Source organism: Amia ocellicauda, chromosome 17 (assembly GCF_036373705.1).
Source record: "Amia ocellicauda isolate fAmiCal2 chromosome 17, fAmiCal2.hap1, whole genome shotgun sequence".
NCBI lineage: Eukaryota > Metazoa > Chordata > Actinopteri > Amiiformes > Amiidae > Amia > Amia ocellicauda.
The window spans coordinates 19187477-19201174 of record NC_089866.1 but is presented as its reverse complement, the minus strand read 5'-3'; positions in this window follow the sequence as shown (position 1 = coordinate 19201174).

Here is a 13698-nt window from a genome sequence, read left to right as displayed (position 1 = left end):
AATAGGAGTCGTATGAGTGTATCTTCCTTCCCTGCACCCCCTCCCTTTTCTTTTTTTTTTCTTGAATTGTGTCTTCTTTATGTCAGGGCAGCCCCTGTTGAAACTCTGCTTCATTGCTCCTAACCCCTGCTGGAATTTAATTACCACTGCGCTTTTCTATTTAAATGGCAGACGCGAGGGGGACATGAAGGAGACAGCAGCGTGAGGTTCATTTGAAGCTTTCTTTCCCCTGCCAGGCACAGATGGTATTTTTTATCAATGTCAGCGCTTGCTTCTTTCTGCTCTGATGAATAGATTCTAAAGAGGCCCTGACATTATTTGAGATAACAGAGGGAGCAAGAAAAAGGGGTCAAGGATGGAGAGGAAATGTCAGCAGTGTGGAGATAGAATACATTCTTAGGGAGAATAACGAAAGAAAGGAAAAGAAAGAAAGGTCTCGACAGAAAAGATAAATAAATAATGAAAAGAAACAAGTAAAAATATACATACGTGTATATGTAAGACATACGCTAGTGGACTACTAAAGACGATTACTATTTAATTAGTCTTTGCTTATGAAGAACAACGTACTGGACAATATTAGAAGACCTGAGTCTACTCAATACCTTAAGATGAGTGAAATTGTCTTGGTTGATAGTTTTGCATTTTGTCGTCTTTAATCCACACCCTTGGCATTCCTGTAGACATAGAGACCCGGTGCCATGTCATCTCCCTCGCAGATCTGTGTTGGCAAGACCTATTGAGAGCACTGTGATGTTCTGCTGGACTTTCTTACACTGCCTGTAGCAAAATCACTTGGGGTGGTGGACTGGATCTGTTTTTTTTTACTCAACGCTAAGGGTTTTGTACAGGTGCAGCTAGAAGCATGTCTGTCTCCCCAGAAGTGCAGCTCTGGGGCAACAGCAGTAAGAGTTTCTTAGTATCTGGGAAGCAAAGTGTATCTCTGGAGGCTTCCATCTCCTCCCTCCAGCTGAAGAGCTTCAGGGATGTAGCAGGCCAGGTTTACATGAGATGTGCACAGCGCTAAGCGGGCCCATCGCATCTAGGAGCTCTACTATGAGCCTCCAGATGAAAACAGGAGAACAGCATTTGCATATTGATGTCCTAAGGCCTAATCTTGCTCCTGGCACCAGTGTTTGTTCCAGGGTGGCTTCCTCTCTCGTTCTTCATTACTCTCGCAAGTTTTTAGTTTTTTTTCCCCTCATCGTAGTTAAGCCTGTCTTCAGTTGAGTTCTTCTGGGTGAGCGCGAGAACTGCACAACGCAGCTGTCACCCCCAGTCAAAAGAGCGCAGACGAGTATCGCGGACGACAGGGTCGGATGAGCATATTAACTTATTAAATCATCTTTAATCTCATGCAAAACCGGGAGTCCTGACTCGCATCGGGGCTGCAACTTTGAAGCTGTGCTCATCTCCTCGTGTGCTCGCCTCACCGCCCCGCTCCTGGTGGGGTGCTGGTGGGTGGGGGGTTGGGGAGGGCGTCCCGTGTCCCTGAACCCGGAAGCCGCGGCTCTGCTTTGCTTGGATGAGGGCCAGTTCCCGGTGAGCTCCCGGCGTCTCGTGCCTTTGTGCATGCAGGCAGGTGGATGTGTTCCAGTGTCTCGCAGGATGGGAAGCTAAGCATGCCCAGGGAGCACTGGGGCAGTCAGTGTGCCTCTCAGCCATAAGCTTCATCTGTTAAAATATAAAGTCACTGAAGGAAATAGCAGCTTCTGTCTCTGACAGCTGGTTTGCTCTATTTATTTCCTTTTTTTTTTTCTTAAAAAAAAAAAAATTGATTCAATTAAATCTCTCGGGTTCTTAGCGAGCTGTCTGATACTCACTGTAAGTGACAGAGGATTAGTGTGCTTTATATTAAACATGCTTTTCTCCAATCTACAATGCACTGGGGAAGAAACAGGAGATTAACCTAGTTCATAATGTGTGTGTGTGTGTGTGTGTACACATATGTATGCATGTAGATCAATAAATTAAGTTAAATATATATTACACTAGAAGGCAAAATGTATGAGACTTCCTGGAAATGTGTCCATTTGAAAAGATATTTTCACAGTGGATATGTTTTATTGTCATTTTACCTCACTCCTTACCAGGCACAATTTTAATAAATGTTGACAGTACCCTCAGGGAGGAAACTGCGGGGTGAAAGGTGTGTATTTCAATATGATAATGACCCTCAACACACAGCCGGACTAAATCAAAATTAGGAGGAGGAAAGAAATAAGGCAAGAACAGCAGGTGTTGAAATTGATGTGTTGCTCTCCCCAGTTGCCCGACCTTTTCACTGAAATGTTATGGTTTGATATTTTGGAGGAGCAACGTTTGCAGTCAAATGCCAGCAAAAGATGACCTCTGTTGCATTTTTCTTTTGAGAAAGTTAATAAGTTTTTTTAATATACGTGTTCTTCCTTTGTGAGCTCAGTCAGATTGCCAGATGATGCCATAATTCTGAACTCTAGTGTGTGTGTGTTATTTATACAGCTTTTTTGTTCCAGTCTGGTATGAGAAAACAGCCTGTGGATATTTGTGTGCCGTATCCCGTTTGTAATAATAATAGAGAGTGGCCAATCTCCAGCCAGCACTTTGAACGTGTAGAGCAGTGCCCCACTTTGTTTATCTGCTATCCTCCCACTTATTCCAGATCAGATCACCTTCCCAGAAGGGTTCAGTGTGGTAATCAACATGTCAAGAGCTCTGCATCTAACAGCTGTCAGTTATGGGGAGTTGCTGTCAAACTGTAGTTTTATAAAGTCTCCAATGCAACGCTCACAGGCTGCTTTCGCCTTCATCATTGCTCGCATGGCTGAACAGAAGAGGTGCATTATGGGATTGTATTGATAATGTATTGTAAGAGCCACCTGTGTCACCTGTAACTACTGAGTCCTGTGAACTTTATCATTGCCCTGCCTGGTCTGTTCTGTCCTGTTTTCTTTTTTCTTTCCCAGCTCTGCCTGTTTTTAAAATTCCATGTGGTGAAGTCACTCATAATGTAGTGCATGAAATCTGTCAGACAGAGACAAAAGCTTTCAAGACTCAAACTGCATGACATTGATGCTTTCCTTACAGCCAGCCATCCCATTCTCCCCTTGCTTTAAAAAAACAAAAACGTTTTTTTTTTTTTGCCCCTTTCTTTTTCTTTTTTCTTTTTCGCTTCCCTTTGTCTGTTTCTGAGGCTGAGATTGTTGCGAGTTTTCAAGGTCAGTTTCTAAAAGTGAAGACTGGGAAAAGAAAGGGTAGACCGACAAATGCCAGGATGTTTTAAGGAAGAAGTGGGGAGGAGTGACGCTGTACAATGATCACGTGACTGTGGGGAAATATTTGAGACGCACCTCAGAAAATACAGGCAAAGGTCACACATAGTTGTCACTTGATCTTTGCGATCTTAATAAATGACGGCTTACAAGAAAGGCGCGCGCCATTTTTCAATTTGTGAAGGGAATAATTAAGGTTGACCCCCTGAGGTTATTGGAAGCTAAGTCTGGGCAAGACTAAGCCAAGATGGAGAATGGGAAGATGTGTTGAAATTAATCCTCTAGTGATTCTCACCAACACTTTTTTTAATGTGAGAATTATTCATGCAGGGAATGAATCAACACGCCTCATTGTGGAGAAATATGCTGGAAGCTTTCAAAATTAACACCTTGTGTACATGACAACCCTGATGGGCTGATGGCCTTTTCTCATCCTGAATGCTTCTTAATTATCTTGGTCAAGTAAACCTCCTTTGAAGCTGTAAGGTGATCACATTTCCATTGTTCTGTCCTCTAGGGGAGGGTCCATTTATGAATCCTGATTTTAGCTGCTCTAATCAAATGCTTATTGAAAATTAAACCTTGATTGGCTGTTCATTTTGGCCTTAATGCAACCTTTCTCTTCTGTAGTGGGGATGGTGACAGCCACAATCTTCAATAGGACTTCCATGCAACCAATGCCAATTAAATGAACTCTCTTCTAATTACTCCATCACAGGTAGAAGTCCTAATATTTCATCTTGTGTATTCGAGAGAACATCTAATAATCCAGAAGCATTTGAAAATGGTATCTTTGCTCATGAATTATGAATGAGTTGCTGATTGCTTTTGCATAGATTAGCAATCATTTCTGGAGTACAGTTCATATAAAATGCACCGACAGGGGTTTTTCTGGAGACTCGGTTGACATTATCTCCCTTTCTAAAGATGTATATGATAGATCAGGTGCTTTTTCTGATGGTGTTTTTTTGGGGGGTGTGTAACGCTCAAAGGGATAATTTATACAAATTGCATTTTCCTCTTTATTCAATTTCGTACTTGTTGCGTGTCTTATTATGTACACTCTGTGATTTTATGTTATTGATTCTGCTTTGCTTGGGGAAAAACTAGCTGCTGCGAATGCTTTGTTTCGTGACAGGAATCCCAATCAGGGGTGCCCAGTGCTCTGAGGCCTATAGTTCATTGACGCTTTGTGGTGAAGTTGGATTCGTCCCCTTCTCACTGTCTCATATTCAGCCGTTTTATTTTTAGTGTAATTGTTAATTAGGACGCCAGATGTAATCCAGCCTGGACTGAGAGATGCTCAGTGCCTTGGTTTCAGTCCAGATGAGTTGTTCAAAGGCGCTATATGGGAAAGCACTCCTTTGCTGCTGGCACTTGGCCCCTCGGTCCCTGCCTACCAGGCGGCCCCGCAGTGTGTCCCTGTGAGACTGTGTCTGATTGGAGCGATGTGTGAATAGCCCTGTCACACTCAATAAGCCAGCGCAACGACCTGCACTGGGACATATGGCATGTTTGACAAGGAGAGAGTGTGCGAATGGCACTGAATGATAAAATGGTGTTTTCCCCCTACGGCAATGTCATGCTTTCAGCAAACGTGTGGGCTGTCGCTCAGCCGAGCCCTGAATCCCAACAGCTTGGGCACCTTCTTGGAGGAGCTGACCTTCATTGCAGCTTCATTTACTGAGACGACTCGACGGCACCTGAAAATAATTCGGATATTTATTCATTTGTTGATGTATGTATTTATTTATTGAACATTGAGAGTTTTACAGAATTTCTGTTGTGTTTCTTTGTGTGTGTGTGTGTGTGTGTGTGTGTGTGTGTGGAGGGTAACTGTAGAGTCCTTTACCTCTATCTCCGTGTAAAATGAAGTGCAGTGTTGTGTTAACCTTGATTACTGGGAACGGAACACAAAACCCCCCAAATAAAGAAAATAAAAGAATAGCAAAGTCTAGGACAGTGAAATACTGCAGCACGATTTGTGCCTTTAAGCCTTTAAACAGCCCTACTGTCATTATGATTCCTAATCGGTGCAATACTGAAGAGGCATCCGCTTTTTAAACCTGCTAGATCTGTGAAAGGGTGGAGCAGTGCTAAGGAATCGGACTGTTTATTCGGTTAAATGGCACATTTCAACCTGCTGTCAGCCCCAGCTCCTTCTGTTTAAGAGCGCAAGCCCAACGCTTCCTGTCAGATTTCACAGAGAGTGTTTATTTATGTATGACGCGGCTGTGGGATCCGCCACGCTGGCTTCACAGTTTAGACAGGCCTTTCCTGTCTCCGGGGGCTGGGTTCAGAGTGCCAGGGCCTCCCCGGGGAGAGTGGCTCGGACCCTGGGGTTCATGCGGCTGTTATTCTGTGACAAGCACTTTGGGATCTCCCATCAGCATGGCCGACAACAGCAGCTGGATGGTGGATGGTGTCACAGTCCCTGCCGCCACTCATTCTGCGAGTTTACTAGATTATTATTAGTCTTGTGGTTATTATTTTTGATATTCACTTTAATATCTTATTCATCATGTTCCTGAGAAGAAACACAATTAATCTTTTTTTTTTTTTAATGATAGACCAAGATAAACCACAATTTTAAACTATTTTCTCCAGTGGACAGAATCGGTTTGTTTCACAGGAAATAGTTGCAATAGAATATACTAGTAGTAATATATGATTTCATTTATTCTGCTTTTAAAAGCTGTGGGTTGTTTCATGTACAATAGCTCTTACAATATGTTTTTTGCACTTATTTTTAATCATGCCATCTGCTTTAGATGGTTCCTGCTAATTACAAGTGTTACGAACCAAAAGGCAAATCTATCGACGGCATTCTCTGATGATCTGTCTAAATCTCCCTCTCTCTGCTGATCGTGGTCCAGTTTCCATCCCAGAACCAAGCCCGTGTTTGCGTTCCAGGGCTCCCTCAGAACCAGAAGAGACGGAGGAGGATATGGGCTCCCCTGCGCAGCGCTTGCTTATGAATCATTTTCGTGTGTCTGCGTCGATGAGGCTGTGACTGACAGGCATCTTCTTGTGCAAGTTAGTTAATGAATCCCAGGACTGCGTATCGGCTATGTAGCTAATAATGAGCTTATTGACGAGTCGCATCCCACTGCACTGGAGTTTAATGAAACTGAGGGCTGTAACTGAGACTGCAAATAAAATGTAAAAGAAAATATCAGGGAAAAAAGGATATAATGTTTGTTTCCTATCCTGACTTCTAACCTTCTAAGGTAGTTTGTTGTTCTGCAGGGAGCTTAGGTAGGGCAGAACTTGGGGAAGCTTAGTCTTCAATCCCGTGTCTTCAATTAGTCTCTTCCGTGCTCTATCGCTCCCTGGGTGATCGCTGCCGATAAGGGGACCGGCTGGATCCGAGTCTTCTCCCCAAAGCCCCTGCCTCACTATAAATAGCTGATATTGGCAAAACATTTAATGAGCTATTGATGTATTTTGGAAGCAGGCACTGGAAGCTTTCCCTTTTTCTCTTGCCTGGCTAGCAAATGAAGCACGGTGATTACAAAGCATCAGAAGAATAAATGAGAGCCTGATGATGCTTAAATACATACCCCGATAGAGGCACCTGACTCTTCTATATGATTTAACCATGTATTAACTTCTGTATTCAGCAGGGGTTATTCCATTCACATGTAATGGTATGGACTTCCTTGTGACCTTTCTTTGACCATAATCTGCTTTCTCTAGCAAGAGGAGTTAGTTGAAAATCATGTATTAAAGTCACGCGACTGAAGTTTGTTCTGTTCTTAATGCAGCTCTTATATCTTTTTTCTTTCATTATTGATTATGCCTCTAAGAAATTACAGCAAGTCTGCAAAGGACAAATGTGCCTTCAAACTTCTGGGCAACTTCCTTTTGTTGAAGGCTTTTGTCGTGTGTTCTGTGGATCGCCTGGTTGAGGGCTTCATCAGGGCCATTGCTAGTCCCCACCACATTGAGAGGGAATGAAACGAGAAGAATCTATGGATTTTGAAACCAAGACCAAAGGTCTCCCCTGCAAAAAGTCTGATCCTCTTCTGGATGGAAGAACATAGAAACAAACAAAGGAGGAGGGGAGGAACAAAAACTGGACTCGAAACAAAACGATGTACAAACCAGCCAAAACAAATAGGAATTGGAAACATTGAGTGTGCAAATCTTTACTAGCTTTAGATCCATAGGGCGTTGCATCCACAAATAAATGATCTGATAGGGAAGCGGTGAAATGGCTTGAAGACGTTGTAAATTCAGTGGCCCCTGTGACCTGTTTCTTTCCTTCCCCATGATAAGACAGAAAAACAGAGAGATTGTGAGCACTGTGTGTGTGTCTCTGGTTGGGGCGTGGGGGTGGTATATTGTGTTTGGGGTAAGGAATGGAGTGGTGTTGGGGGGGGGGGTGCATCAGCATTCTGCTCCAGCCCTCCCCTGCCGTTTGCCCTATAATTAAGAAAAACATCTTTTCTGTGAGATTACAGGGAGACCCGACGTGCCATTGTGTTGGTCTGTTTGATTAATAAAGGCAGCTAATTTCAGACTTGGAAGCAAAAGCTCCAAAATGGCTTCTAATTACACATTAGGCTCTGAAAGGCCCCTGCTGTTCCCCTCCTGCTAAGGGACACAGGCTGGCATCCCCACCAAGGCATTAATTGCACTTGGAGCAGTGGCTAATTTCAGTCAGCCCGGAACGCAATCAGCAGCAGATGTCTGGAATCGAATATTATGAATTATGAATATCCTGGAGATGCAGATTCCTGCACGGGGAAAGATTTGTTTTACCAGACAAACAAACAAATAAATACATAATCAGAAATATCGTACAAGCGGCAAAAGCCCCTCACTGATTTAGTTTTTTGAGGTTTTACAGTGTGGTGGGTCATTCAAACGTGAAGAAGAACCACAACAGTAGCAGCAAAAAAGAAAGGAAAAAATCCATTGAGATGTCACCTTCCAATGAAGGCTGGCACAAACTGTCACCATTATACCTCCCTGCTTAATTCTAATGAATCTCATTGTATCTAAGGATCCCTCCCTGGGTAGCAGGCATGGGGGCGAAGTGGGTAACTCGTCTCCAGCAGCTGCAGAAGACGTGCTGGGGACGGGAATATGAACCTCTCTCTGCAACTGCATTTACATTGTTATTTGATTACAGTTGAACAGACAGAAGACAGAAAATAAATATAGCAACAGCTGTGTAAAGGACTGGCAATTAAAAAGAGACGAATCTAGTTTGTCTTTGAGTTACAGACTGCTCTGAGTTCACACGCCACTGGGTGGCAATGTGCTCCATGTAGCAAACAGTGTGTGGTAGCAGTATATCAACTATGCATGCATCTTGACTTAAATCCCTGCTAGTGTAACACCTGAGTACTGCTTAGGAAATGACACAAAAATTGAAACAGATTTGTGATTTTTTTCTACCATGTTCTTCTGTCTTTATCAGGTCAGATGCAGTGCCATCTAGTGTGTACCAGGTGCACCTACAGCCCTGTACAACACATGGGGCTGTTTAAACAGAAATGACATCAGAAAATACAATTTTATGCACTTAATTGGTTTTATATTTGTATGACTGTAGTCTCTGTAATTTATTCTTGTTGCTTTTATGTATTCTGAAACATTATGTATTTATCTGGCTTACGCCTTTATCCAAGACAACTTCCATTCCCAAATACAATAGTGTCATAAACTTGCAAATGAGCTGAAGGATAACAAGACAATGGGCTCGAGGAACAAGCATGAAGTGGTGGAACTGGGAATTGAATCAAATGTGCTCTGGTCCAACGAGAAGTTTTAATCCTCATACAGAGAATATGAAAAAAGACGCTGAAGGGTCTAGCAGGAAACTGTCTTTCTTTTTAGCATGAGAGACTATATTTGCCTGCTGAATATAGAGAATCCCTTTGTTTAAATCCCAAATTTAAAAATAATAAACACCCGGAGAGAAGCTACTCTGTGACCTTTTTTTCTTTTCTTTCCTTTTTTCTTTCTCCTAGCCGTATCAGTTTTCTTTTTCAGAGGGGAAAAACACAAAAAAAAAAAAACGTCAGGCGTATTAGTGGGTTAAACACCATCCCTCGCTATCCATCCTATCAGAGGCGATGATTGAATTAGACGTTGTCAAAACGGGTGTCTGCTGCACAGTGCATTTAAGCACACATGGTGCTCAGTGGTATGTGCTGCAGGTGTCAGCTTGTGGAATCACTTCTCCGGCTCTCCTGAAGGTGACGGGGGGGGGGGGGGGGGATTGTTCCACGTCTGGGCTCTCTTCTCCCCGCCGCCATGCTCCCGAGTTGGGCTTAATGTGGCTGCCTCCTCATCTTCCTCCCATTCATCAAGGGCATGACAGCTAAAATTCATTTGAAGAAGAAGAAAGTGCCGGCTAATCCTTTCTGTGAGACATTGATAGACTGGGCGTTCGGGAAGACTTGCACAGCAGTAATGAAATTAGGTTAAAACTGCAGGGGGATTGCAGATAATTGCCCTTGTCTATCACTGGGAATAACATCTCTCCAATCCCACAATAACAATTGTTAAAGTTGCCCTGCCTTATTCTGTAACTTTCTGCTTTCTTTCTTCCTCCCTCTTTTCCCCCTCTCTCTCGGGCTCCATGCCAGTTTGAATGTGTAGGTTATTCTGCCTGACTTCATACAAGTCCAAGGGGGTAACTGGAATTAGAGTCGGCAGACAGGGCTTTATCGGATCCTTACATCTACATTTTTTTAATTTTTTTTTTATAACTGTTTTAGTAGCAAAATCGAAAATATATATTGTAACTTTCATTCTCTGTCTGCATGCTTTGAATCTGACACCATTACCTCATACAATCCCTGTCATCAGCGTTTAAAAGGCCCCACACAGCAACTTGGCAATGTGGATGGATTTGATTAGTCAACTAATTCTATTAAACAGGGGTAACAACCCTCACCTGAGGTATCAATTTAGGCCAAGTCACCGCGACGGAGCGCCAAGCATCTGCTCGAACGAGGTATTGGCTTTTCCATTTATAATTTTTCTAGGCCCTCGTTAATTCAGCTAGGCCCGTGTTTGTGCATGGTAAAAGCTGTTTTATTATCAGGGAGCTTCTTATAAATGCCTCTGCTGGTTGAATGACCCATTGTTTCACATTCTGGCTGTCTTTTGGTAGTCTGTAAACAAAAACATAAACAAACATGGCACTTTATGGTGCTTTATATCAATGGCACTATGTATTTGTCAGCTTTTTGCTCCCTTTATGCATTTCTGTGGGCTTAGACTACTGTGAAGAACAGGCAGTGATGCTTGCGTTTAATAAAAGTGCGATTCTCACATACTAAACATGAACCTGAATTTGTTATGGCACTGGCTATTTGTGTCTCACGAAATGAGAAGACCTGGTGCTCTCGGGCGGAAAGTACCAGAGCAACAACGGCTTTTACTTCGTATTAAAATAAACATAAGTGTTCGGGCAGATGATTGTATTAGGAAGAGACACTGCAGATGAGCAATAAAGCACAAAACCAAGAGGTAGATGTGGGCTCCCCGACTCATTTTTCTTTATTTCCGAGGTTCCCATTTGTGCCGCCAACAGCTGATTTCCCCCCGGTCAGACGAGCACGGTGCCAGCTGGTGTGGTTGGTGACCGGTGCCGATTTATTCCTGCCGCCGGTGATTTATGGCAGCGGAGAGTGGAGGGGAGCCGGCGTGCTGGCTGAGTGAGTGCACTGTCCAGCCAGCGCAATGCTTTACGCACCGGGGCTAGAGCGGGTAATTTACTGTGGCAGACAGTCACATATTTCACCTCCCGTCTGGCCGATGAAGATTAGTGGTGTTTGAAAGTGCCTGTGTATACAGTCAATTTTACTTAAGTGTTCCTCTGCAGTTAGCCAGGGCTGGGACGGAGTAAATACCTCGTTGGAAGACATTTACATTTCTCTCTTTGTGGATTTTAATGGCAGGGAATCATTGGCGAGGGGTGGGTGCATCTTAGAAATACCTTTTCTGTCCTGGGACCATGTCTCTGTGCTGAGGAGCAGTTGACGGTAGTTACAGCGCCTCTTCGACCTCCCAGCATGCACCCCTGCTCAGAGGAGGGCGTCATGCAGTCGAGAGCCGCAGTCGGTTTTATTTTTCGGTGTGTTTTTTAAAAAGTGACAGATCTCCATATTTGCCGGGGCCCCTCCCAGAGAGGAGAGCTAAGCTGCCGCAGTTCGGTTTCAGCACATATCTCTAAATTGCATCCTCTCGAATATGGGAAGGATTACCCCTGTCTAATCCTAACAAACGCCGCAGTCCAGACACGGCCCTGACAACAAAGAAACGCAGCGAACCAACAGCTCGGCTCTGCTGACCTCTTGTGACAGCAGGGCTGACCCCCAGCAATAAATCTTCTGTAATTTTTCCGCTCTTTGCTTTTTTTACGAGTCATGAGTGAATTATAATTTGTCTAACACATTTGAATCACAGGCTCCCTGCTACAGGATCTGTTTGCCAACTTCCCTCTGAGTTGCTTTGTAAAAGAATGTCGTTCCCGAGTGAACACTAACACAGGCGTACAAACAGAGAACCAGCCAAATGATCTAAAACACAATCTAAACGGAGAATGAATACTTTGTGATGAACCCTGCAGTCAAAATATAAAACCACAGAATTGTGAGTGATTTAAATATGAATTTCGATACTGTTGAGTGCTCGGCGAGGTACATTTGAACTTGGAATGCAGGCGGTTGGAGAAATTACTTTGTAACTCCTAATCCTGATTTGCGTTTTATAGTTTCCGTGGCTCAAAACCGAGCTAAAGAACCCTCAGAGGAGCTTGGCCAGTCAAAAACATCGAAATGTATATCTTCTTACATTGAAGCTGAGGCGTGTCAGAGCTTTTGCTCCCAGTATTGTGCTGATTTCATGTAGGAGCTCACCACAGTCTGCCTTGTACACCCTACTGCTGTCACCTCATTCTGTCCATCACTAATCTCAAAAAGCTATTTGCTGCTTTAATATAGATCCTAAATCCTGTTTCGTTCATTTTTCTTTTGTGTGTGTGTGTGTGTGTGTGTGTGTGTTTTCTTGGAATGTGGTATTTAATACACAGGACAAGTGCTACTTTACATTCTTTTGTGCATTCCTGTGGTTTTATTTGTGTTTTTGCTAAGCTGATGCACAGGATTAAAAATAATCTTTCTTGGTTGTTGTTGTCGTTTGTGTGTGTGTGTATATAGGTTTGTTTTGTTTTCACCATTGCAACCAATCTCTAGGTTTTCTGTCATCTTTCATAGATTAAATTAAAACTGAAGTAGGAGGGGGTCCTCTTTTCCAATCGAGTTGGCTGGGATAGCATTAAAGGAAACCTGAAGGCATGGTCCCAGTCATTGTTCATCTCTTGTCATCCTTTTGTTTTTGAACTGTTCTCTGGACGTTCCTTTTTTTCCTTTTCTTCTTCTGGGGGGCAATGTTCTTGTACTTTCGGTTCTAATAGCATTTTGCCTGCCTGTGGTCAAATCATGGAAGACTTTTGATATTAATGAGTTCATTTATTCAGTCAGAAAATCAATAGCCACTTGAGAATGTTGAGCCACATCTGAGTGGGCTCCAGGAGTGACCCAATTCTGCCACTTTCTCTGAAGAAGGGGCACGCCGAAATCCCATCCATGTGTCTGTGCCGTGTTCGGCCATTTACAGTATTGAAAAGCACAGCTGGAAAAAATCGAACACATTTGTTTGGTACAGGATAGTTTACAGGCAAACACACCTAAAAAATTTATATATTCTGACTATTAAAATCATCTGTCTAAACTCTTAAACGAAAGTGATTAAAACATGTGATGAACTCCCACCTCCTCTGCCCCTAAAAATAAATCTCTCCAGCATATAAATGACCACAGAAAATGGGTCATAGGGTGGGAAAGGTTAACGCAGGGGTGATATTAAACGCTGCAGGCCTTTGTGAGAGCACTTTTCCTCTTGAAAGCCACGGCGACAGCCATCGTGTATGGCTTTGCACAGTGTAATCGACCTCAAATGCCATGGAGCACTCCATTATACCCTGAAAGGAGTGTGGGAGGCAGAGAGATCCATAATGCGATGAGGCACAATTCCCCACAGAGAGCGAGCGAGAGAACAGACTTGCACTCTTTATTGGGGCCGGCACACGGTGTTTAAAATCCGCACTTTGGTAACGGTGTGTGTAGGAAAGTGCAGGGTGGACCGGGCAAGTAAATGAGCTGCACTGAAAGCCTGACCTAAATGAATTGGATGCTTTTAAAATGTGTGAATTCAGATCAACATTGATGTATTTGGTTTAGTTATCGCGTTCAGTAGTTTTCTCTCTTTTTTTTCCCCCCTCAGTTGTCGTTATATGTTCTGTTATGCAGCTAAACCGATCACAGTGCCGGTGCGCTGATCAGGAGTGTCCGCTGTGTTCTGCCTACGTGCGGTGGAAGCATTTTCACAGCCTTGAATGCTATCCCAACACTTGCAGTAA